The sequence below is a fragment of the Lithobates pipiens genome, unplaced genomic scaffold (assembly GCF_037356315.1).
Source record: "Lithobates pipiens isolate NorthernLeopardFrog02 unplaced genomic scaffold, aLitPip1_a1.2 Scaffold_3, whole genome shotgun sequence".
In the NCBI taxonomy this organism is placed as follows: domain Eukaryota; kingdom Metazoa; phylum Chordata; class Amphibia; order Anura; family Ranidae; genus Lithobates; species Lithobates pipiens.
Genome location: NW_027507790.1, coordinates 271,010,287 through 271,036,390, shown reverse-complemented (window position 1 = coordinate 271,036,390; position 26,104 = coordinate 271,010,287). Strand labels below are relative to the sequence as shown.

The following is a 26,104-nucleotide window of genomic DNA, read 5'->3' as shown; positions in this document are numbered from 1 at the left end:
TCTAACAAACCTCTGCAGTTTTCACAGAACATCTGTATTTATACTGAGATTAAATTACAAACAAGTGGATTCTATAACTAATTAGGTGACTTCTGAAGGCAATTGGTTCCACTAGATCTTAGGAGTAAAGGGGGCTGAATACAAATGCACGCCACACTTTTCCCATATTTGTAAAAATAAAATTTGAAACCATTTAAGATTTTCCTTGCACTTCACAACTTTGTATTGTTTATCACATAAAATCCCAATACAATAAATGTAAGTTTTTGGTTGTAACATGAGAAATTATGTGGTAAATTTCAAGGGGTATGAATACTTTTTTAAGGCACTGTATGATATGTGTGAATACATGAGCAGATCTAGCTACCTCAAACGTTCTGATAAAGAAGTATAATTCTATGTATTTTGCTAATGATTAAATAACATTGTTTTGTTTTAATTGTTTTGAAGAAAGATTGTAGAACACATGGCTCTTCTCTAGATTCTTAGAACGTGTTTTGTTTGTAACATGGAAACAGTTAATCTTCTTGTTCTGCAATAAGGGATTTGAAAAATGAGAGGTCCCTTATAGTGAGCAATGGGGTTGGTTTACTAAAATTGGAGAGTGAAAAATCTGGCAGCTCTGCATAGAAACCCACCAGCTTCCATTTTTTTTTTGTCAAAGCTTAATTGAAGAAGCTGGACTTAGAAACTGATTGGCTACCATGAACAGCTGCACCAGATTTTACACTCTCCAGTTTTAGTAAATCAACCCCAATGTGTAGCTTGTGTAAATTCTTAAGTGCATACTTAAGGCCGGGTTCACACTGCTGCGGGGGGAGATCCGGATGTGATTCGCACCGCACTGCAGTGCAAATCACATCCGATCTCCGCAGCGATGCGAGTTCAGCCATACAGATAGTATGGCTGAATTCGCATCGCTCCCGCAGCAAACTCGCACGGGACCCTTTTTTTGGTCCGCAGCAGAATCGGATCGCATGGGTGTTCACACCATGCGATCCGATTCCTGTGCGAGTCTGCAGATCGCACTGCGATATGCGGACGGAACTGGGGGTGTCATTAACATATCATTGACACTCCCAGCCGTCCGCATAGGGCAGTGTGAGCTGCCGGCGGGAGGTGTGCGATGCGGGAAAATGCCGCGGATTCGCGGCGTTCCCGCATCGCTATAGTGTGAACCTGGCCTTAATGTATAAAATGTTCTTAGAAAACCTTTTATGTGGATCATGGAGCAAGTTAATATTCTTGTTCTACAATAAGGGATTTGGAAATCTAGAGGTCTGTCAAGCTGGTAAGTTGTTCCAAGATAACAGGAATGCATGTCTCTAAGCCCTTGTACACACGATCGGAGATTCCGATGGAATGTGTCCGATTGGAGCGTTTTGTTGGATATTCCGACTGTGTGTGGTATGCATCGGACTGTTTCCGTCAGAATATCCGTCGGACCAAATTTTCCAACTTGCCGGAAATATTTTCCGACAAACTGCTCCGATTTACTCCGATCATGTGTCGAGAATTCTGATCGGACAAAGTGCCACGCATGCTCAGATCAAATTCCTACATCAAAGCTATGGGCTACTAGCCTGAAGGTAGTCCTGTCGTAACAAAATTACGTCATCACGTTCCGAACGATCGCTTTTTTCAACAACTTTGTCCGACCGTGTGTATGCAACAGACAAGATCCATCGGACAAAATCCGACGGATTTGGTTGTCGGAATCTCTGACCGTGTGTACAAGGGCTAATAGTGAACAATGTGTTGCATGTTCAAATTCTTAAACGCACCTGTAGCGGCGACACTTTGGACAAGGTGTCTGCTATGTACAAATTTAGTTTTTTCCTCAGAACAGTAAAGGGGTTTTGAGGGCTGATTGTGTAGGTTTAACTTGGGCATCAGTTTGGCTGGGCTGTGTTAGGGTTCTGCCTGGTCATGCGTACAGTTAGGTGCACATGACAGGCCCAGAACCAAGCCTGGTTGGACACTTTAGGTATCAGCATTCCCCGGAGCTAATCAGTGGGTGCGTCTGGCCCCGCTGAGGAGTTTGGGGAAGGGTACTTAAGATGCTGAAGTCACGTGTTCAGGGTTGGTTCATGAGGCAGAGCTGCCTGTTCCGGAATCTGGGCTGGGGTAGCCCCGTGAGGGGTCCTGGTCACGGGAGCATGTGCCACCCCGCAACATGGTCCGTTTGACTAACCTCAATAGACCTGCATGGTCTGGGGTAAGGATCCATATGTTCCCGAGTCTCAGAACCGGCTGGTCCGGGTCGCAGTAACTGAGGGAGGATTCAAGGCATCCGGGTGTGCTCGTACCTTGGAGGTGCACCACAGATCATGTAAGCGACTGGGGGAGGACTCTTCGGAGGAGGACACTAAGGAATCCACACTTTTCCAGTACTGCCATGGAGACAGAGAACGTTCCAGGTACTGAGGTAAGGTTTCTGTTCACTTTCGGTTGCAAACTTTATTCAAGGTCAGATACTTTGTAAGTTCCGGATTGAAGTGCTGACTGCCATAATCTCTGGCTAGAGATTTGTTCAGCTTTGAAGTGCCCAGCTGCGAGTGGCTACTCTCTGGGTTGTATTAGAGATTTTCTAATGATTAGCAGTTCAAGGTGCCTAAATTTTTTCACCCTTGCCAACTGTTCCCATACGAGACTGTGTTTGTTGGATGTTACCCCTGCAAATAAAAACCTTTCTAAAGGACTTTTATGGTGTCAGCGTCCAAAGTTGTTGGGTACTAACCCTGGGAACCCCTAGACATGGAAGAACAAGCCAAGCGGATAACCAGTAAGCACAAACGTCAAGGCCGCCCTATTGAGGGTTATGGCCACTACACACCCAAAAATGGAACTTGCGCTTTTTGGAATCCTCCCCCCCTCCAGTGTCACATTTGGCACCTTTCAGGGGGGAGGGGGGAGTAAATATCTGTCTAATACAGGTATTTTGCTCCAACTTCCGGCATAGTTACCCGTGCCACTTGCAGGTATCTACTCCACTTCCTGCCCCCCCTGCTGTCTTCTAGGAGACACACAGGTACCAGGAGACAGCAGGGACCAGTGGGAACGAGCAGTGCAAGCCACGCATGTAGAGTAGGGAACCAGGAAGTGAAGCCGCAAGGCTTCAATTCTTGATTCCATTACTGAAGATGGCGGCGGCTGCACCCGAGAGCCGAGGGATAGATGAGCTTTGGGTTCCGACATCGTGGGTGCTCTGGACAGGTAAGTGTCCATATTTTAAAAGTCAGCAGCTGCAGTATTTGTAGCTGCTGACTTGAAACTGTGGAACTCTGCTTTAATGTGTAAATTTTTTTGTGTTTGATAGGGCCCTACATCTCTGTCAGTCAGAACAGGAGCGTAAAAGCCTCTATGTTAGACCTAAAGACCACAATCTGGAAACTGTTGTCATCTGGGATCCTCTAATATTTTATTTTCTGTATACATGCACAGAGTTACACTCGAAACAGCATGGATGGATGAATCTACAATGACAGCTACTATAATCGACAGCCATGCATGCTGTGGCTGTCTGAATTCAATAACCAACAGTATAGATTCAGTGTAGAGAAATCTATGCATAGACAATTGGCCATTCACCTTTTTGATGTTTCAGTAGAAGTTTCTCAAGGTGCTTACGGGGTCACTCACAGCTCAAAGTTAAGCCTATTCCTGTTCCGGTGTATGGCCAACTTAATTATTCTACTAAAAAGATACGGTGTGTTTTGTTGGGGCCGTCAGTGAAGCTACTATTCACACAGTGGCCAAAGTGGGACCTGCACTTAGTAAAATATGATGAAAGTTATACATTTTCCCTGTTCAGACATGAGATTGCAAAGTCTGGTAGAGGGAAGCCTCAGAACCAATTCCCTTTGCAGCCCTCAGATGTGTAAAAGGGGGGCGCCTCATTGGGTAAATATTGAACAGGATACCATCGTCCCAAATAGTACATGAAAAAAAGAAGGAGCTCTACAAAAAGGATTTTTTTTCTTCTTTTCAAGCCCTCAGATGTGGTCAGTGGCTAAAAGTTGCAAAAAACGTATATTTCCGACCTTCTTCGACCACGTACCCTCCCCAAACTTTTCCTTCAAGATAAATGACACAGTCATTAGTCCCTCCCCTCATTTCACCACACTAGGTGTAATCCTGGACTTTGACCTCTCCTTTTGATTCCACTGTCCAAACCTTGCTACCCTAATCTCCGTAATATCTCCAAAATGCACTCCTTCTTGCCAATGACACCACTAACATACAAATTCACTCTCTTCGTATTCCTCACCTGGACTATAACACCTTCCCCCTCATTGGCCTACCGCTACACAGGCTATCATCCCAGCTATAGTGCTGCTGCTAGATGTATGCGCCTAACCATCATCTCATTAACCACCAACCCTCTTTGCCAATTTCTGCACTAGCTAACTACTAACAAGAGCCCTGCCCTGAGGAGCTACATCAACAACCTCATCTCAAAATATCATTCAAACCATCCTCTCCGTTCCCACAAGACCTCCTGCTCTCTAGCTCCCTCAATACCTTCTCCTATGAGCTCCTCCAAGACTACTTCAGATACTATTTCATTGATTGAAACATTCTAATGCAATTTGTCTGGCCATCTCCTGCTCTGTCTGCCTTTAGGCAATCCCTGAAAACTCATCTGTTCAGGGAAGCCTATCCTGCCACCACCTAAAAACTATACTTTTATTTTCTCATTAGCTCATCCAATACAGTTATTACTTTTTGTATCACTTGCAGCTCCTTTTAGATTGTGATCTCCCATGAGCAAGGCCCCCTAACCCCCTTGCATTGAATTATATTGTAACTGTTCTGTTTCCCTTTATTTTGTAAAGCACTGTGCAAACAGTTGGTGCTATATAAATCCTGTAGAATCATTATAACAAAACCAAAATGTTTGGTCAAAGTGCCTTCTTATGTTTCTATAAAAAAAAAAAAAAAAAAAAATTATTTATAGACTATTGCACTATACTGTTTTACCTGCTTAAATCTGTTAATATTAAAACTGTGATTAAACTTGCTGAAACAATGTATAGCTTCAGCCATAGCTTCTACTGCAATATACACTCGTAGAGATTCTCCGCAAAGCATACGTTTTTTAATTAGTGGAAAAAAGGCTCTTAGGATACTCTGACTAAAAATAGTAAAGTTTTGGAAATAAATATTTTTCCCATTTTGAGTTGATGTTATATTGTAAAATGTAATGATCAGATCATCTATCAGCTGTTCAGTTTGTGAATGTCTTGACAATAGATTGTCATCAAACGGACTTTCATCAATACCAATTTGTGGATCAAACAACTCTAAAGACAAACTTGTTATAAAATTGGTCAAAATGGTTATCATCTTGATTTCATGTGAAGTCCAGCCTGGGGGAAGGATAATCATATTGTTTTCATTGAACTCAGTGTATTCATAAAGGTATCTCCGAGCATTGCTTGTGAAGGAACCACAAAATATTAAAACTTTACAATGCACTTTACTAAGTGTGTGTGTCCACTGATCCATTGTAGCGGAATTCATGATCATTCTTTTCTCAAAAGCCACACAAATCTCCTGGGAAGCCAAATTTCTCTTCAGAATTTGCACTTCATTCTCTCCGGTATCATTGTCTGAAAAAAGTATTCCAACCCAATTCCAGCCAAAATGTTTCACTAGTTTGGCAATTGCTAAATAATAGACATGATCATTCTGAACGGTCCTGAATACATGCGGGTAAAGGAGTCTGTCACTTAAAGAGTAATCGGTGGCTCCATAGCTGATCTGAAAGGAGGAGGATTAACTATTAACAGGTCTGGCACCAGCATAAGGTTACTTAGACAGCCGCTTTACGGCATCAAAAATGGGTAGTGGCCCTGCTGGAGCTTTGATGGTCGCAATGGTGACCCTGCTTATGCTCTAGGGGACCGTGAGGCCTTCTTTTCACATTAGGTTTTACACGTTAGCATTCATGGAACAGATCTCTGTGTTTTCCTACTGCAGCCTCTGAAAGACTGCTTCTCCTCCTTTCCCTCCTATTGGCATTCTGCTGCTGCTGGAGGAAAATACAGGGGATCTGTTCCAGTATATGCTGCCCCCTCTCACTCCTCATATCCAGGTTCTACTTACTTCTGCTGCCCGGGCCACTTACTGTATGTGCTCCCCTGGTACCCCCTTCCATAGCGCTTCTGGCTTCACCTATTCTCCCGCCAGCTGTGGTCGCAGTATTGCTTCAGGATATAGAACAGGGAATGGGCTGGTAAATTCATAATTTACTGGCCCATACCCTTTCTGAATGAAAACAGTGAGTGATCGGTACTGATCACTTAATGTGTTCATTTATAACTGTGTTTACTATGCTTTGGTTTGTGAATGAACAGGGAAGATGTACTCTTCCTGTTCATTCATTCCGTGTAGCTAAGGGTGCAGTGATGGAGATTGAGGACTGTGTCCTCAATCTAATTTCTCTGTCTCAAAAATTAGACATCAGGGTTCTGTTTAAACTCATGATATTTCCCCAAAGCACCTTCAAGGGCTGATAAAAAAAATTGTAGAAAATAATAATAATAAAAAAATAACAAAAGGTAAAAACAACTGATACTGTCCACTGCCCTATTGACACCATCCATTGTTCTATTGACCCCATTCTCTGCCCTACTGACAAAGTCTACAGCCATACTAACACTGTCCATTTCTCTATTGACTGACACCTTCCACTACCCTACTGACACCATCCAATGTGGGATGGTCAGAGCAGAGGACATGGGGTATGCATTGTGGAGAGGAGGTGGGGGGGGGGGGGCGGCAAAAATGCTATTGCCTGTGAAGACAACAATCCTGGCACTGGCTCTGACTATTAATTATGATGTTACTATATATCAAAGTTCTATTCATATTCATTTGGCACTAACATTATAATTAGAGACTGCACTATACAAATATTTCAAAATACAACTGATCTTTTAGATTAAATAAGCTAAATACATTTCAGGTGCATTAAAACAAAACATTTATTTATTTATTTCTACATACTGTAGAACACAGCCAGAGCCTGAGTAGAAAAGCCGGCCCCTGCCAGCATGCTGTAGAGAAGGATCCTTGCTCTCTGTGTTGAAACAGTGGTCTACCTGCAGAGGTATGATACGCTCCCGGCTGAGTCAGATCTGTAGCTTTCCAATCAGCAAGGGTCATAAGTATTATACAATATAGCTTGGGTTTATCAGTGGACATGTTGTACCTCGGCAGAGAGGCCACTGTTTCCACACAGAGAACAGTGACCTTTTTCTGCAGCAGGCTGGCAGCGGACAGATGTCCCTACTCAGGCTAAAGTATACCATCCCAGAAAAACTATGCAGATCAGATCAGACCTGACATCAACCTGGCTTGTGATCTGCTTGCTTGGTATCACTGATTCTGGCTAGCCAAAAAAAAAAACAGTTTACCCACATTTTCAAAAAAAAAAGTCAGCAAAAGATAAACTACGTTTCTCTCAGTAGATATGCATAAAGATGTAATTTATATTTATAATTACAAACTCTAGCACAGTTTTGTATTCATTTTTCTTAAAGCCTAGTTGAAGCCTACTTTATGTTTCTGGTGTTCCCCGCTAACAGCTGAATGTAAAAAAAAATGGCATCAATAAAAAATAAAAAACAGATCAGGGGCCCCTCCCATTCCATAACAGGCACTTCAGGTGTGGTATGGATTTTAAGGGGATTCCCACACCAACATGAAAAAAAAATGGTGTTGGGTCCCCTCAAAATCCATACCAAACCCTTATCCAAGCATACTGCTTGGCAGATCAGGAAAGGGGAGGGGGGCGGCTGAGCGTCCTCGCTCATGAACCATACCAGGCCACATTCCCTCAACATGGGGGGTGCTTTGGGGTAGGGGGATCCCCTCCAAAGCATCTAGTCTCCATGTTGATAAGGAAAGGGCCTTTTCCCCACAGCCCTGGCCCAGTGGTTGTGGGGGTGCAGGGGTCTTATCGGAATCTGGTAGCCCCATTAAGAAGAGGGGCCCCAGATCAAGCCCCCCTATGTGAATGAGTATAGGTTACACAGAACACACAGTTTTTGACAAGTCCTTTATTAAAAAAAAAGAATGTCCCCAGTGTAGATCCATCATCAACCACAATGAACGCTGATCGCAACCCCCCCAAAAAAAGTCCTCATGCAATGAAGGCTCCCATCATTTGACAGCTCTGCCGCCTCCCACCGCTAATAAACTAAAGAGCAGGGGCACCTGGTGATGTCACCGTATAGCCCTCTTGTGACATCATTTTTTACTATATAACCATGGGGGGACAGGATCTGGGGGCCCCCTTTTTGAAGGGGGCTTCAATATTTTTATAAGCCCTCTGCCTGCAGACCCCCACAACCACTGGCCAGGGTTTTGTGGAAGAGGCCCTTTGTACCCATCAACATGTGGACAAGGTGAATTAGTGATGTCACCGTATGGCCCTGCCCCCTGGTGATGTCATCGACTAGGGCATGCTGGACAGATGATATCACATGGGGCAGAGTCAACCAGTGATATCATTGAGTGGCCCTGTCTTTTCATTTATTTAGCGGTGGAGCTGTCAGTCTTTGGAAGCCTTTGTCGCTGCAGGCTTTTTATTTTCAGGTCAGCAGCCAGCTTTCATTGTGATTGCCACTGGATATACTCCTGGGGACAGTTTTTATTTTATTTTTTTTAATAAAGGGCTTGTGTTTATTTACACTTTTTTTGGTGAATGAGTAGGGGTACTATTCTCATTCACATAGGGGGGACCAGGATCTGGGGGACCCTTTGTTAAAGGGGGCTTGCAAATTCTGATAATCCCCCTGCCCACAGATCTCCACAATCACTGGCTAGGGTTGTGGGGAAGAGGTCCTTGTCCCCATCAACATAGGGACAAGGTGCTTTGGTGACGTCACCGTATGGCCCCACATCCTTGTGATGTCCTCGACTGGGGCATGCTGGGCTGATGACACCACAAGGGGTGACCCGGGGACATAATTGGGTGGTCCCATCTTTTAATGTATTTAGCAGCAGGAGGTGGTGGAGCTGTCATTCGGCTGAAGCCTCCATCGGGTGAAGACCATTTTTTTATTTCGGGTTAACTGGCATTCATCATGATTGACATTAGATCTACTCCAGGGTACAATTTTTTTTTTTTAATAATGCACTTGTCAAAAGTTGCCTCCTGTATTTATTTACACAACACTTTTTTGGTGAACGAGTAAGGGTGCTATGGGGTGCAAGGGTGCTATGTACCCCATATTTATCCACATGGAGGGGCTGGATCTGGGGGCCCTCACCCACAGACCCCAACAATCACCGGTCAGCGTTGTGGGGAAGAGGCCCTTGTCCCCATTTTTTCCATTTTTTACAATTGTTAAAACAGCCTGCTTTAGAGTTTTTTGGTCCAGTGCTTTTCCAGCATTTTTTTTAGCTTCTGGTGTGCATGAAGCCTAATGATGGAAAATGGGACAAAATCCTTAATGATTGTGCTAGGTGTGTCTTCATTGTTTGACTGACTTTGCATTTACAAAAACTTTAATGCCCTGTACACATGGTCGGACATTCCGACCACAAAATCCATCTGATTTTTTCAGACAGATTTTGGCAGAAACTTGTTGCATACACACGGTTGGGCAAAGTTGTCGGAAAATCCGATTGTTCGGAAAGAGGTGACTTTTGTTGCGTATGACGGGATTACGTAGAGGCTAGTAGCCAATAGCTTTGGTCTCATAATTTAATCTGAGCATGCTTTCCAATTTGTCCGTCGGAATTATCTACAAACGATTGGAAAAAGTCTGATCGGATTTTTTTATCAGAAAATTTTAGATCCAGCTCTCAAATTTTTTCCGTCGGAATTTCCAACGGAAAAAGTCCGATAGAGCCCACACATGATCGGATTTTCTGACCATATAATCTGATTGGACCTTTTCCATCGGAATTTCCGACTGTGTGTACAGGGCATAATTGTTACACACAACCGGACTTTCTGGCAGAAAAAGTCAAACAGAATCATTTCAACGGATATTTTGATCGTGTGTGGGCTTTGCTTTTTTCTTCAAAAATTCTGACTGACCTATAAATAGAACAAGTTTTAAATATTTCAGACGGAATCAATTCCTATCGGGAAAAAACATTGTCTGTATGCTATTACGATGGACCAAAAACGACGAAGGGCAGCTATTGGCTACTGGCTATTTAACATCCTTTTTCTAGTCTCGTTGTACGTGTTGTACATCACTGCATTCTAAACTATCAGACTTTGGTGTGATCGTGTGTAGGCAAGTCCATTTTGACGGAACTCAGTCGAAAAAAACGTCAGAGTTTATTCTGATGGAAAAAACGGTCTTGTGTACGCATTAGAGTTTATATACACTTTAACTTTCACAGACTGTCATGTTTTTGTAAAAAGTTTATTGTTTTCCCTGTTGACTTAGAATATTATTACAAATTTACAAGTAGTTTTCACTCACCTGTGTGTATCTGTACAATCCGAGGATTTGGGAAATTGGAATTGTAGTAGATGAATGGCGATCTCCAATAACACCAGTCAACTTGCCTTGTCCTTTACAAGAATAATTAGGAAATGTCCCATTTGGTCCAGATAGGATTTGTAGAACACTCTGTACACCCTTCCTGGGTTCCAACCATGAATCATATAGATGAAAGCCTATAGTGATATTGGGTAAGATATCTGGATCCTGGTTAACATTATCAATTGCGTAAAGGAAAGCCAGGATGTTCAAGTAATACCAGACAGATGAGCTACAAAAAGATTTTTTTCCAAAACAGTACATTATTCTATGAAGATATGTCTAATGTTTTAAAAATATTCATACACGTGATCAGCATTAAATACAGAGAGGAAAGCTTCTGGGCAAAGCTTTCAGGGGAATTAATAAAACAACAGAAACAATGTTGAGTTAATTCTAAGTTTCACAAAGCAGGTTTGTAAATTAAAGTCTCACCACTAAATGTTTAAACCAATCATGTGGCCTTTAAAGAACCAGAGCACCTACTTGTGGACACTTTTGGTATATTCTGCATAGGTCTGGCAGGTAGTGATCAGCCAAACTGCCAATTTTCAGTTCAGCAGGTGTTCGGTGAACTTCATTGAAACCCGTTAAATAGAAAATTCTAATTTTCTGCTCTAATAGGCACGAGGATGTAAAAAAAGGGAGTGGGCGAGTACTGCCTTTCGAGAACAATGCAAGCTGAGGCGCAATCCTGGGAGGTTGTCATATGACATAGTTACATAGTTAGTTAGGTTGAATAAAGACACCAGTCCATCCAGTTCAACCCGAGTGAGTGTCTACAATTGTCCCTATCCCTGTACATTGCACACTCACATTGGTCCCTGCCCTCAAGGAGCCCACAATCCAAGGTCCCTATTCATATACTAGGGCCTATTTTGGACAGAAGCCAATTAACCTACCTGCATGTCTTTTGAGTGTGGGAGGAAAGCAGAGTACCCAGAGGAAACCCACCCATGCAGGCACAGGGAGAACATGCAAACTCCAGGCAAGTAGTGTGGTGGTTGGGATTCGAACCAGCAACCCTTTTTTACTGCTAGGTGAGAGTGCTAACCACAATATCACTGTGTCTTCCCAGAACAACAGTGCTCCCATCCAACCATTAGGCTGTGTGGGAAGGCATTAACCACTTGCTTACTGGGCACTTAAACCCCCCTCCTGCCCAGACCAATTTTCAGCTTTCAGCGCTGATGCACTTTGAATGACAATTGCACGGTCATACAACACTGTACCCAAATGAAATTTTTATCATTTTTTTCCCACAAATAGAGCTTTCTTTTGGTGGTATTTAATTACAGCTGGGAGTTTTATTTTTTGCTAAACAAACAAATAAAAGATGCAAAAAAAAAAAAAATCATGTTTAATACTTTGTTATAAAATTTTGCAAACAGGTCATTTTTCTCCTTCATTGAAGTGCGCGGATGAGGCGCACTGATAGGCTGCACTGGTGGGCACTGATAGGCTGCACTGGTGGGCACTGATAGGCATAGTTAAGGCGGCACTAATAGGCACAGATAAGGTGGCACCGATAGGCACAGATAAGGCAGTACTGATGGGCACTGATGGGCAAAGATGGGCACAGATAAGATGGCACGGATTGGTGGCACGGATGGGTGGCATGGATGGGTGGCACTAAGGGGCACTGATAGGTACCACTGATAGATGGGACTGATGGGCACTGATAGGTTGCACTGATAGGTGGCTCTGATAGGTGGCACTGCTGGGCACTGATGGGCGGCACTGATGGGCACTGGTAGATGACACTGATGGGCACGGATATGTGGCACTGGGGTGCAGCACTGTTGTTGAGGCAGATTGTGGGTGGCACTGTGGGCACTGATGGGTGGCACTGTGGGCACTGATGTGTGGCACTGTGGGCACTGCTGGGTGGCACTGTGGGCACTGTTGGGTGGCACTGTGGGCACTGCTGGGGGACACTTATGGGGGCACTTATTTATTCCTGAGGGGGGGCAGGTGGGCACTGGTAAGGACATCAGTCCCGATCACGGCCGCCAGTGATCGGCTCTTTTTCTTTTCTCCTCGCGCTGACAGCGCGAGGAGGAATAATAGCCGATTACCGGCTCCGTTGTATCACGTGATCAGCTGTCATTGGCTGACAGCTGATCACGTGGTAAGGGGTCGGGATCGACCCCTTGCTCGGATCCGTGATCAGGCGAGTCTCATAGACTCGCCGATCACAGAGCGCGCCGGGCGCACCCCTCAGTGGGCGCGCAGGCCGCTCGTGCACGGGACGACGTCAATAGACGTAGTCCCGGCAAAGGAGGTCCGCGCTGTAGCCGTCATTTGGCTATAGCGTGGGTCTCAAGTGGTTAAAGTGAATCCATTGGAGTGTCGCATGGATTTTAAGAGGGTACTTCATAGAAAAATAAAAATAAAAAACAAAAAAAAGCATGAGGTTCCCCAGGATATACTGTTCATACCAGACGCTTTGATTCTGGTATAGATTTTAAGGGGGCCTTCATGCAAAAAAAGAGTTCCCCCTAAAACCTGCCAAAATCTGGAAGCCCTCTTTTACAAGGATTCCCACCCAACCCCCCCCCCCCCCCCTGATGAATAGTATGGGGTAAATTATACCTCTAATCATTCACCAAGAAAAGTGTCAAAAAGAAATAAAAACAGTGGACAGTTTATTTAAAATATAAAAAAAAAACAATATCCCCGATGTAGATTCATCGTCAATCACGACGATTGACAAGTTCCCCCACCCCAAAGCACCCCCCCATGTTGAGGGCATGTGGCCTGGTATGGTCCAGGAGGGGGGCTACTCACTCATCCTCTCCTTTCCTGAGGTGCCGGGCTGCATGCTCAGATAAGGGTCTGGATTTGAGGGGGGGGGGGAATCCCACGCCATTTTTTTTCATTTTGGCATGGGGGTCTCCTTAATATCCATACCAGTCTCAAAGGGCCTGATATGGATTGGGGGGACTTCCATGCCATTTTTTGTTCTTTTTTAAGTTTTTGTATTGCCAGCATTGTTATGTTTACATTTCAGCTGTCTATGGGAAAGCCCGCTGACAGCTGATGAGTCATTGTTTGTTAAGGGTGGGGGAGGCGGCTTCATGGCCCGCTGCTTAACAACCAGCTATTCTTCACACAGAAATTGAATTGGTTGTTCATTTTTTGACCAATCTACCATTTTTTGACCAATTTTTTCAACTAATGCTAATCATTTTGGAATTCTTTAAAAAACAAATAAACAAAACAAATTTTAATGATTTTTTAAAATTGTTACTATTTCATTTGGAGATTCGGATACATCTGAATCTCAAAATAACCAAAAATTTATCTGAATTTGGATTCAGAATGAAACAAATTTCACATGAGGAGGGACGCTGACAGTGGATAGACAATGTAGTTTCCCAAGTATGTGTGTACGATATTTATTCTATAACAATTCTCATAGCCCTGTATATTCTGCTTCCTAAGAAGACATCATCTAATTTTTTTAAGTTGTCACCCTCAGCTGGTGCCATTTCCTGGGGGAGGGAGTTTCACATTTTTACTGCTCTTTTATTCTAACTTCAGCTCAGGGCCACATGTCTTCTTCAGGGACCTTGGAGTAAACAATTTCTCACAATTATTGGAGCCCCCCATGACATATTTGTACATTGTAATCCTATTCCTCGCTTAAATGCTTCTTCTTCAGAGAGAAAAACTTTAATCTACATAATAGATTCTCATAGTTTAGATCCTCCACCCATCTTATTATTTATTTTGCCCTAAGCTAAACTTTTTTCTAATTCAGCAATGTCTTTCCTGAGGATTGGTGATCAAAACTGAACTCTTCTTGGAGAGTTATTTGACATATAGAAATAATGTTATCTGTGTGTTATACACATATACAGTATCTCACAAAAGAGAGTACTCCCCACATTTTTGTAAATATTTTATTAGATCTTTTCATCTAACAAAACTGAAGAAATTACACTTGGCTACAATGTAAAGTAGTGAGTGTGCAGCTTGTATAACAGTGTACATTTTCTGTCCCCTCAAAATAACTCAACACACAGCCGTTAATGTCTAAACTACTGGCAACAAAAGTGAGTACACCCCTAAGTGAAAATATCCAAATTGGGCCCAAAGTGTCACTATTTTGTGTGGCCACCATTATTTTCCAGCACTGCCTTAACACTCTTGGGCATGGAATTCACAGGTTGCCACTGGAATCCTTGTCCACTCCTCCATGACGACATCACAGAGTTGGTAGATGTTAGAGACCTTGTGCTCCTCCACCTTGCATTTGAGGATGCCACACAGATGCTCAATAGGGTTTAGGTCTGGAGACATGCTTGGCCAGTCCATCACCTTTACCCTCAGCTTTTTTAGCAAGGTAGTGATCATCTTGGAGGTATGTTTGGAATCATTATCATGTTGGAATATTGCCCAGCGACCCAGTTTCCGAAGGGAGGGGCTCATGCTCTGCTTTAGTATATCACAGTACATGTTGGCATTCATGATTCTCTCAATGAACTGTAGCTCCCCAGTGCCTGTAGCACTCATGCAGACCCAGACCATGACCACCGTGCTTGACTGTAGGCAAGATACACTTGTCTTTTGTATTTCCTCACCTGGTTGCCACCACACACACTTGACACACCCTTGCCACCATCTGAACCAAATAAGTTTGTCCTTAGTCTGCTTGTCTTCAGCAAACTGTTTGCCAGTTTTCTTGTACATCATCTTTAGAAGAGGCTTCCTTCTCGGACGACCATGCAGACCAATTTGATACAGTGTACAGCATATGGGGGGGTTTATTTGCCATGGGGTTCCCCTTAAAATTCACGCCAGATCCCAGGGGGGGCACTTTTTTTATTTATTTTTTAAATTGTATATTGTTATGTAGAGACAATTGAAATGTCTTTTTTTTTCTTTAGAAATCTCAGTTTTGCTGCAGCAGGTTCTATACGCAGTACAGATGCACCACTTTACAGGTAGACTAAAGGGACCCCAGGCACTAAATGTTAACACATCCGTTTGCATGATATTGGGGACATCCGTCAAGGAGTGGCAGTGCTGGAGCAGAGTGATTTCCCTAGCTGCCGGGGAACAACTCCTCCAGTGAGGATGTGTTCAAGGATAAAGTGAAGTATAGACAGATTCTGATAGTAGGGGATTCAATTATTAGAAGGACAGACAGGGCAATCTGTCACAAAGATCGCCAAAAACTATTTTGTTTACCAGGCAACTGGGTTCAGCACCTCGTGGATCAGATGGACAAATTGATGGGTGGAGCTGGGGAGGATACAAAAATCATGGTACATATAAGTACCAATGGCAAAGTTAGAGGAAGATGGAGTGTCCTACAAAAATTCAGGGATTTAGGAGCTATGCAGAAGAAATTGACCTCCATGGTGGTATTATCCAAGAAAGGGGAGGATGAGGTCATGCTGGCCTCCTGTTTGTAGGAAATCCAATCCTGGATGGGTGCCAATTATCTAAAACTAAATTGCACCAAAACGGAATGCATCATCTTCAGTAACCAGTTGTATAACAACTTATTTCTGCTTTGGCCTGAATCTTTTAAACCTTTTCCGATTTCGGCCACTCAGGTCAGCAAGGCAGGGCAATGTTATCTTAATGGTGGGTTTCCATTACTTGGACAGAAGGAACTGCTAACTGATTTAAAGCTTGACATTTAATTTCAAATGTCTTTCAGGACAACTCCATGGGTCAATTATCGGATGCTTTGACTAGAAATAATGTTTTGCTAGATCTAATTATTACAAATAACACAGATCTGATTGCAGATTTATGTGGAATTACAGGTAAACTTAGGAAACAATGATCATAGGTTAAATACATTCAACACACCTCATAGTAAAAGGAGGTACCAGGTTAGTTCAAGAACATTAAATTCTAAAAGAGCCAACTTCTCTAAGCTACTCCATACCACAGAATGTTAAATAAGATCAAATGCTTAAAACATTGAACACTGAGGTAAAATGGTAGTGTTTTAAGATCATATTAAATAAGGGTATCAGCCAGTGCATTCCAATGGCCAACAAATATAAAAGAGCTAAGGGTAAACCTGGGTGTCTAAATTTTAATGTAAAAAGGTTTATAAAGAGAAAAAAATTGCCTTTAAAAATACAGTATAAGGCAGAGGGGTCATTGTCCTTAGCTAAAATAGACTAAAGCACAAAGACAGAGGTACACACCTCATAGATTGGGGGGGGGGTCCTTCACTGGGTGCTCTGTATTAAATAGCCTCTAATCATTAAATACACAGCTCCAAGAAAGATGTAGCTGACAACTCCAGAATCCCATGAAAATCTTTATGAAGGTCAAGATGAAAAACAGCTGATGCGTTTCGACATACAACCTTGTTCACAGCAGGCTATATGCTGAAATGCCTCAACTATTTTTGATCTTGACCTTCATGTAGCAAATAAAGAATTTCATGGGATTCTGGAGTTGTCGGATACATCTTTCTTGGAGCAGCTAATATAGACTACAAAAAAATCCAAAATTAGTTTTTAAATATATTAATAGTAAGAAAGCAATGTCAGAACATATAAGGCCTGGAATGATACCAGCTGGTGTAAGGCCTTAAAAAAAGTGCAAAGATATATACACTACCTGGAAAGTACAGGCCAGTCAGTCTAACATCGATTGTATGTAAACCATTGGAGGGGATGATAAGGGACTATATCCAAGAATTTTTACAAGAAAATATTATCATTAGTAGTAATCAGCATCATGGGCGTCTGCAGGTAGGGGCAAGGGGGGTCAAGTGCCCCCCCCTGGAATCAGGGATCAGATCTTAAATTCAACACAGTTCCATCGCTATCGGGCTGCTCAGTCCAGCAGAGAACTTGGCGGCGCTGTGACAAGAGAATGGCAAGCTGCGGGCTATCAGGTTTCTCCCGGTCACCCCCCCTTTCTCCTGTCGGGAAGAAGAGATGACAGCTCTCACCAGGTTCCTTGCCCAACTTTCTGCCCGCTCCGTTCCTTCCCTATTGTTCATAACTGAGGGCCAATCAAAGGAGACTAGGAGAGGAGAGCATCATGAGACATGTAGTCCCAAAGATTGGTGGCCCCATTTTCCACAGGGAGGAGGCTACAACTCAATTGAGAAAGATTGAGAGACTGTAGCCTGGAAAAAAGCTGAGGGAGAGAGTGCGACAGGAAAAAGAACGAGGAGTGTGCAGGGCAGAAGCCAGAGAGAGAGCCACGCTGCCCAGTGCCACCAGAAACAGAGCTACACTGCCCTGTGCCACCAGAGAAAGTCATGCTGTCCAGCGCCACCATAGAGAGCCACGCTGCCCAGCACCACCAGAGAGAGAAAGACTGAGCCACTGCCAGGGTACAGACATGCTACACTACTGATCAGAGTCGCCCGCGGGGGATCCCAGAGTGAGTGATCATCCAGCCAGAGGGATCACTGCTGTAGTTTTGCTGGGTCTGTTAAGAGGGCCTGTTGGCCATTATCCATTACTTATCCTAGGGATTGTACTACGTCTGCAGTCTCTGACCATGATAATGTGATAATGACATTGTCGAAAAGGGGTGGCGCATGGGTGACCCTAAAATTATGCCCCCCCTGAAAAAAGTTCTGCGGACGCCCATGGGACTGATGTTCTGTCTGTATGTTCTTTGAAATTAATGAGAATCATAATTGGATCAAGAACAAAAGAACTAAATTACAATGTGACATTGTTGTTATACAAAAGGATTTGATTACAGCAACATGAAGAATTTGCTCACTTGGATTTACGTCTAAATACAAGATTAAATAAACTGGAAAAAAATGTGATTGCTGGCAAGATGGCACGAGACCGCCTGGACTATAAAAATGTGTGCATATGGAAAAAGCCATCTTTTCCTTTTTGTCCTAGCAATAGACATTTTAAAAAGTGTGTAAGCTTCAGCCTCTGACCTCACCACCTAAGACCACAAATCTTCCAATTGAAGGAACCAGCAACACGAATACCAGCAATTCGGATTTAAACAAAGGTTTCTGGGAATCCAGCAAGAAGAAGAAAAGCAGTGTAAGAAAACAAGGAGGGGATGAAGACGACATAAAAGAAAGAAATTAAGATCAATATCTGTTACGGGGTCAGTCTTTGAAATGACATGCAATGTTGTTAATCTTTCATCATGAACACTAAATGATTCTGATTTATCTTTATTAACAAAGAGCTTGAACTTTTGTCCCGAATGTCACTTTGAATTGTTTGGCACTATTCTTGATTTCAATAAATTTTTAAGATCATTGACACTCAAAAAGCATTATTACAACTCTAATGAATAGTGATGGCCGAACAGTTCGCCCGGCGGTCGTTTCGCGGCGAATTTCGGCTTTTCGCGGTCCGCCCGTTCGGCGGACTATTGGCGCCGTTCGCCCGGCGGACTTCCGTGTTTTTACTGTGTAAAAGAACTTTGACCTGATGACACATCCATCATGGGGTACAGGACAGCCAATTGAGACATTACAGCACATGGACACTTGGACATTCCCCCTAACTTATAAATACACCCGATCCGGCGGCCATTTTACATTCTTTCTTCTGTCACTATAGGGAAAGGTTGCTGTGTGGAGCAGGGAGAGATAAATCGCTAGCTATTTGGTACACAAAAGTTATTTTCAGGACTGGTATAGGTGTTAGGTGTATATAGGTTTGCTGTGCTACTGATTGTTGCAGCAGCCTGAGTGTCTTTTGTCAGTTTAGAGAAAGGGACAGAACGCTGTGTGCTGCTGTAGGGACAGCCAGATTAGTCATCATCATTAGCTGTTACTATCAGGTCCACAAAAGTGCTATTCCAGTAACCAGTTATTGTTCCAGCAGCCTCTGTTTTGCCAGTTTATATAGGGACAGGCAGGAAGCAGTGTGTCAGGCAGTGAGGGTCAGTTTAAACAGTAGCTGTTACTATTAGTTCCACAAAGATTCTTTTCAGGACTGGTATCAGTGGTATGGTAATAGGCTTGTACACGTATAATATTCTTTCTTCCAAATATAGAAAGAATATTATACTTGACTGCTGCCCTTCTGCTGCAGTCTGCTAATCATTCACAACTCACTTGTTCCACAAAGCTCTTTATCAGGACTGGTAACTTGGTCTGTCTAGGGTGCTACAGTACATAGGGTTGAGTGAGGTACAGTCTGCTATTCTATAAGGACTGGTATTGGTCCACAATACATAGGGTTGAGGTGCACTACTGCTGACCGCTGCCCTATACTGCAGCAGTCCTTCATCGGTATAGGGACTGACGTACAGTCTGCTAATCACTCACACACAACCTACTTGGTCCACAAAAGTCCTTATAAGGACTGTTAACTTGGTCTAGGGTGCTACAGTACATAGGGTTGAGTGAGGTACAGTCTTCTTTTCTTTAAGGACTGGTATAGGTCCACAATACATAGGGTTGAGGTGCACTACTGCTGACCGCTGCCCTATACTGCAGCAGTCCTTCATCGGTATAGGGACTGAGAGTTTTGTCACAGGGTCATTTAAAAAATGACAGGCAGAGGAAGAGGCAGGCCCTTCCGCAGGGGTGCTATACAGGGGTGGGTCATATTTCTACTGGGTCTGCTTATTATGAGGGGCTCCCACCATCCCTGTGCTGTGCTGACTTCCTCCTGAGCCTGCTTATTATGAGGGGCTCCCACCATCCCTGTGCTGTGCTGACATCCTCCTGGGGCTGCTTATTATGAGGGGCTCACACCATCCCTGTGCTATGCTGACATCCTCCTGGGGCTGCTTATTATGAGGGGCTCACACCATCCCTGTGCTATGCTGACATCCTCCTGGGGGTGCTTATTATGAGGGGCTCACACCATCCCTGTGCTATTCTGACATCCTCCTGGGGCTACTTATTATGAGGGGCTCACACCATCCCTGTGCTATGCTGACATCCTCCTGGGGCTGCTTATTATGAGGGGCTCCCACCATCCCTGTGCTATGCTGACTTCCTCCTGGGGCTGCTTACGGTGCAGGTGTCAGTGCTGTATATCACGGTGCTGATGTCAATGCTCTCTGTCACGGTGCTGCTGTCAGTGCTGTATATCACGGTGCTGGTGTGAGTGTTTTATGTCACGGTGCTGATGTCAGTGCTCTCTATCACGGTGCTGCTGTCAGTGCTGTATATCACGGTGCTGGTGTGAGTGCTTTATGTCACGCTGCTGATGTCAGTGCTCTCTATCACGGTGCTGCTGTCAGTGCTGTATATCACGTGCTGGTGTGAGTGCTTTATGTCACGCTGCTGATGTCAGTGTTCTCTATCACAGTGCTGCTGTCAGTGCTGTATATCACGGTGCTGGTGTGAGCGCTTTATGTCACGCTGCTGATCTCAGTGCTCTCTATCACGGTGCTGCTGTCAGTGCTGTATATCACGGTGCTGGTGTGAGTGCTTTATGTCACACTGCTGATGTCAGTGCTCTCTATCATGGTGCTGCTGTCAGTGCTGTATATCACGGTGCTGGTGTGAGTGCTTTATGTCACGCTGCTGATCTCAGTGCTCTCTATCACGGTGCTGTTGTCAGATGACTCTATCATGGTGCAGGTGTCATTGCTGTATGTCACGCTGCTGATGTCAGTGCTCTGTATCACGGTGCTGCTGTCAGATGACTCTATCACGGTGCAGGTGTCATTGCTGTATGTGACGCTGCTGGTGATCATCTCCTGCACCCTCTTCTTTGCCTACCCTGGTCCCTGACCTTCCCTCTCCTCCATTGCCTTCATGCGCTCCACAGTCCTGAATTGTCACAACAATTTCCCATATAAAAAAAGAATGCTTGTAGTTGTCGATCCCAGATTCACCTCATACATGTGTTATGTCATTGGCCATGTGGTGGGACTATGTTTGCACAGCTAATAATTATTTTGTGGCTGCAAATTTGACCTATAGGTTTGCGAAGTTCGCCTCCCATTGAAGTCAATGGGGCCCGCCGCGAACGTTCCGGTTCACGAACTATCGGCCGCGTTCGCGGTCCGCGTTCGCGAAACGTCCCGTCGGAAGTTCGTCCATCACTACTAATGAAGATACTGACACATCCAGCCATGATGAAGCATCTGTAATAGGTGAGTCAGACATCTCTCTCTGCTTAATTTTGTTAGTCTATGTGCGCTCTGTGATATTGAAGATCTTACTCTGGAATCCAATCCTGTTCCCCTGGAGAGATTGGGAGGGCATACAACTATACCTTTCAAGCTACGCTCTGACTTTTACCCCAATAACTCCTGGGAAAGGATATGGATAACTTCCAGAGGTTGGTGGAGAGGGACCTCACTCATCTGTTACATAGATGCTTTAGCTCTGTCATATCTGACAATCTTTCACCTTCTGAAAAACAGTCCCTAATAGACTTAAGCGAAGACAAAACTATTGTCATTAAAAATGTCAATAAGGAGAGGCTGTAGTAGTGTAAGATTCCAGTGCTTATAAAGCTGAAGCAGTCCGCCAACTAGCAGATACAACTACACATTGTAAACTTAAATGCGACCCTATGCAAAACTTTAGAAAAGAGTTAAATGCCTTGTTAGATTGAGTGGTCAGTGCTGGTATCTTTACTGTTGAAGAAAAAGATATGTTTATCCCTGAGTCACCTATTATACCCATATTTCACCATCTACCTAAAATACATAAGGGATTAAATCAGATAACAGGAAGACCGATTGTTGCCGGCATAGGATCCCTTAATGAATGCTTAGTGTAGTGGTTAGAGACCATCAATTATAGCTAGGGATGAGCTTTGTGTTCGAGTCGAACATACGTTCGACTCGAACATCGGCTGTTCGCCCGTTCGGCGAATTCCGAACGTTATGGGCCGTTCGCGCCAAATTCGTGTGGCGCTCACGGCCCACAATGCACTGCGCCATCGCAGTGCATTGCTGGCTCATGATTGGCCAAGCATGCACTGTGACCCCGCATGCTTGGCCAATCACAGCGCCGGCAGCGAGGAGAGCCATGATTGGCCACAGGCAGGATGACTGTGGCCAATCATAGCTCAGGCTGTGTAGTACATGCCCCACACTATATGAGGCCGCCAGCACAGCGGCCTTGTGTAGTGTGTTGGCGTCTGAAGCAGTTAGTGGGTGTTCTGTGTACCTTCAACACAGTATACACCGATCGTTATTGGCCGATTTTTCGATCTTGCTCTTCTGTAGTGGTTGTTGTCTGCGTGCCCTGACCGCAGTATACACCGCTATATTCACCTCACCTATATAGCTAGCGATATATCTATCTTTTATAATAGAGCTTGCAGTCAGTGTTAGGAGCTTGTGCGTGCTGTCTGCGTGCTCTGTACCCAGTACACACCGCTATATCCACCTACATAGCTCTTCTCTATTTGAGCCATCTGCCTTCTGCAGGAGTTATTGGAAGTTGTGTGTGCCTCCAGCACAGCACAGTATACATCTTTATTGCTGGTGTTCTATAATAAAGGCATCTGCAGGAGTTAGTGGGTGTTGTGTGCCTCCAGCACAATATACACCTGTATCTACCCTTTATTGCTGTTCTCTAATAGAGCCATCTGCAGGGCTTAGTGGGTGTTGTGTGCCTCCAGTACCGTATACCCCTTTATCTACCCTTTATTGCTGGTGTTCTATAATAAAGGCATCTGCAGGAGTTAGTGGGTGTTGTGTGCCTCCAGCACAATATACACTACCCAATTGCTGATTTACCCAACTCCCTTCAGGCCATTACCATGTCTGGAAGGCCAGCAAGGAGAGGCAGACAGGCGCGAGCCGATAAAAGAGGGCAAGCAGGCTCTGTGTCTAGAGACAACAGTGCTGGTCGTGGACGCGGTGCATCGTCATCAGCACGTGGCCATGGGACACGCTTGTCCTTCTTTTCGGCAGCTGAACATGTTGAGCCGCAACATGCCAACGACTTGGTAGAGTGGATGACCAAGCCCTCTTCATCCTCCTCATCATCTCTCATCCCATCTCAGGGTACTAGCAAAGCAGCTGCCAACGCATCGTCTTCCCTCGTCTCAATGTCATCATCAGTGACTCCTTCCCTAGACCCATCACGTCCTCCTGAGGAGTCTCCTGAACTCTTTGAGCACAGTCTTGGGTACATGCTCCAGGAGGATGCCCAGTGTTTTGTAGGCTCTGATGATGACACTCAGCTAGAGGAAGGCAGTAGCGTGAATGCAGAGAGAGGGGATGCTCAAGAAGGACAGCAATCTGGCAGTCATGTTCCTATTACAAGCTGCAGCATACTGCCTGGTTTGCTACAGCGATGAAGAGGGAGGGGATGATGAGGGCACTGACTCCACGTGGGTGCCTGGTAGGAGAGAGGAGGAGGAGGAGGAGGCACATGTCCAACAAGGCAGGATGCCCTCCGGGGGCCAGCTTAGGGGCAGCACACCGACTGAATCAAACCGCAGAGCTCCGCCTGTGCAGGGCGCTGCCTCTGCGCGTTATTCTAAAAGTTCTTTGGTGTGGGCCTTTTTTGAGATGAGTGCATCAGATCGCACCGCTGCTATTTGCAACATATGTCTCAAGCGTATCTCGCGTGGCCAAAACATCAGCCGCTTGGGCACCACATGCTTGACCAGACATATGTTGACCTGCCATGCAGCTCGTTGGCAAGCGTACCTCAAAGACCCACACCAAAGAACAAAGCGGACCTCTCCTTGCTCCTCATCAGCTGGCATCTCCAACCCCACTAGACCTTCAGCCCTCTCTGAAACCTGCTCTGAGAGGAATAAAGGTGTAGAATTAGGTGTGTCACAGCCAAGTGCTTCCGGGCACTCTGCTAGCAGTACACCCACGTCTGATTATAGCAGGCAAATTTCCCTGCCCCAGCTGCTGGACCGGCGAAAGAAGTTAACTCCCAGCCATCCACATGCCCAGCGGTTGAATGCTAGCTTGGCTAAATTGCTAGCACTTCAACTGCTGCCTTTTCAGTTAGTAGACTTGGCCCCCTTCCGTGAGTTTGTACAATGTGCGGTTCCTCAGTGGCAGGTCCCCAAACGCCACTTTTTCTCACGGAAGGCGATTCCGGCTCTCTACCGGCATGTAGAAGGCAATGTCCTTGCCTCGCTGGACAGGGCGGTCAGCGGTAAGGTGCATATTACCGCTGACTCATGGTCCAGCAGGTATGGACAGGGACGTTACCTGTCTTTCACGGCCCATTGGGTCACTCTTCTGGCAGCTGGAAAGGATGCAGGACAAGGTGCAGTAGTGTTGGAGGTTGTTCCGCCACCACGCCTCCAAAATGCTACTATTGGTTGTGACACACCTCTCTCCTCCACCCCCTCCTCTTCTTCTTCCTCCATGGCCTCTTCCAGTACTCTGTCCTCAGAACCAGCGGTGCTCCGTAGGCGTTCCAGGGGCTACACAAGTACGCAGGCAAAACAATGCCATGCCGTGCTTGCGCTGGTTTGTTTGGGGGACAGGAGCCACACTGGGGCGGATGTTTTGTCAGCTCTGCAGGGGCAGGCCGAGAGGTGGTTGACGCCACGCCAGCTTAAGCCGGGAATGGTGGTTTGCGACAATGGCACCAACCTCCTCTCCGCCCTCCGACAGGGACAACTGACCCATGTGCCCTGTGTAGCTCACATCCTTAACCTGGTGGTGCAGCGGTTCTTGGGCAGGTACCCGGGCTTACAGGATGTCCTGAAGCAGGCCAGGAAAGTCTGTGTGCATTTCTGCCGATCATTTAATGCCTGTGCTCGGCTGGCTGAGCTCCAAAAGGAGTTGAACCTGCCCAAGAACCGCCTTATATGTGACATGCCCACCAGGTGGAACTCAACTTTGGCCATGCTGCAGCGGCTGCACACGCAGCAGAGGGCCATCAATGAGTACCTGTGCAACTACGGCACCAGGACAGGGTCAGGGGAGCTTGGTTTTTTCTCACCACGCCAGTGGGGCATGATCAGGGATGCATGCACTGTCCTGTCACCATTTGAGGAGGCCACAAGGATGGTGAGCAGTGACAGTGCATGCATCACTGACACTGTACCTCTTGTCCACCTCTTGGAGCATACGCTGCGTGGAATAATGGACAGGGCACTTGAGGCAGAACAGAGGCAGGAAGAGGAGGACTTCCTTGCCTCTCAAGGCCCCCTTTATCCAGACAGTTTTCCTGCTGTGTCATCCATCACACAGGAAGAGAAGGAGGAGGAGGAAGAGGATGAGGAGGAGGAAGAGGGGGAGGAGGAAGAGGAGGAGGAGGATGATTGTGTCAGCATGGAGGTGGAGGCTGGCACTCAGCATCAGCAGCAGCAGCAGTCTTGTAGGGATGATTTACAGTCCCAAGAAACCAGTGGATTTGTACGTGGCTGGGAGGAGGTAGCTGCGGATCATGTTGTCCTTAGTGACCCAGAGGACTCCGGACCGAATGCCTCAGCTAACCTACGCTGCATGGCCTCCCTGATCCTGCAAAGCCTGCGGAAGGATCCTCGTATTCTTCGGATCAAGGAGAGGGACCATTACTGGCTGGCCACTCTCCTTGATCCACGGTACAAGGGTAAGGTTGCCGACCTTATCTTGCCATCGCAGAGGGAGCAGAGGATGAGACATCTCTGGGAGGCCTTGCAGAAAGGTCTATGCAACGCGTTCCCAGAGACTGGGAGGTTACAAACTCCTGGTCCTGGACAACGTGTTGCTGAGGC

The 26,104-nt window shown here is 45.2% G+C and overlaps 1 pseudogene across 1 annotated transcript in view; it reads right to left on the bottom strand.

The window, feature by feature from the left end:
- The window catches only part of LOC143940036 (vomeronasal type-2 receptor 26-like), a 162,577-nt pseudogene that overhangs the window by 69,176 nt on the left and 67,297 nt on the right, over positions 1–26,104 (bottom strand). Inside the window, exons 2-3 of the transcript XR_013263818.1 lie at positions 10,458–10,749; positions 4,984–5,766 (exon numbers count right to left, since the gene is read on the bottom strand). The product of XR_013263818.1 is annotated as a vomeronasal type-2 receptor 26-like (transcript). The remainder of the gene's footprint in view (positions 1–4,983; positions 5,767–10,457; positions 10,750–26,104) is intronic.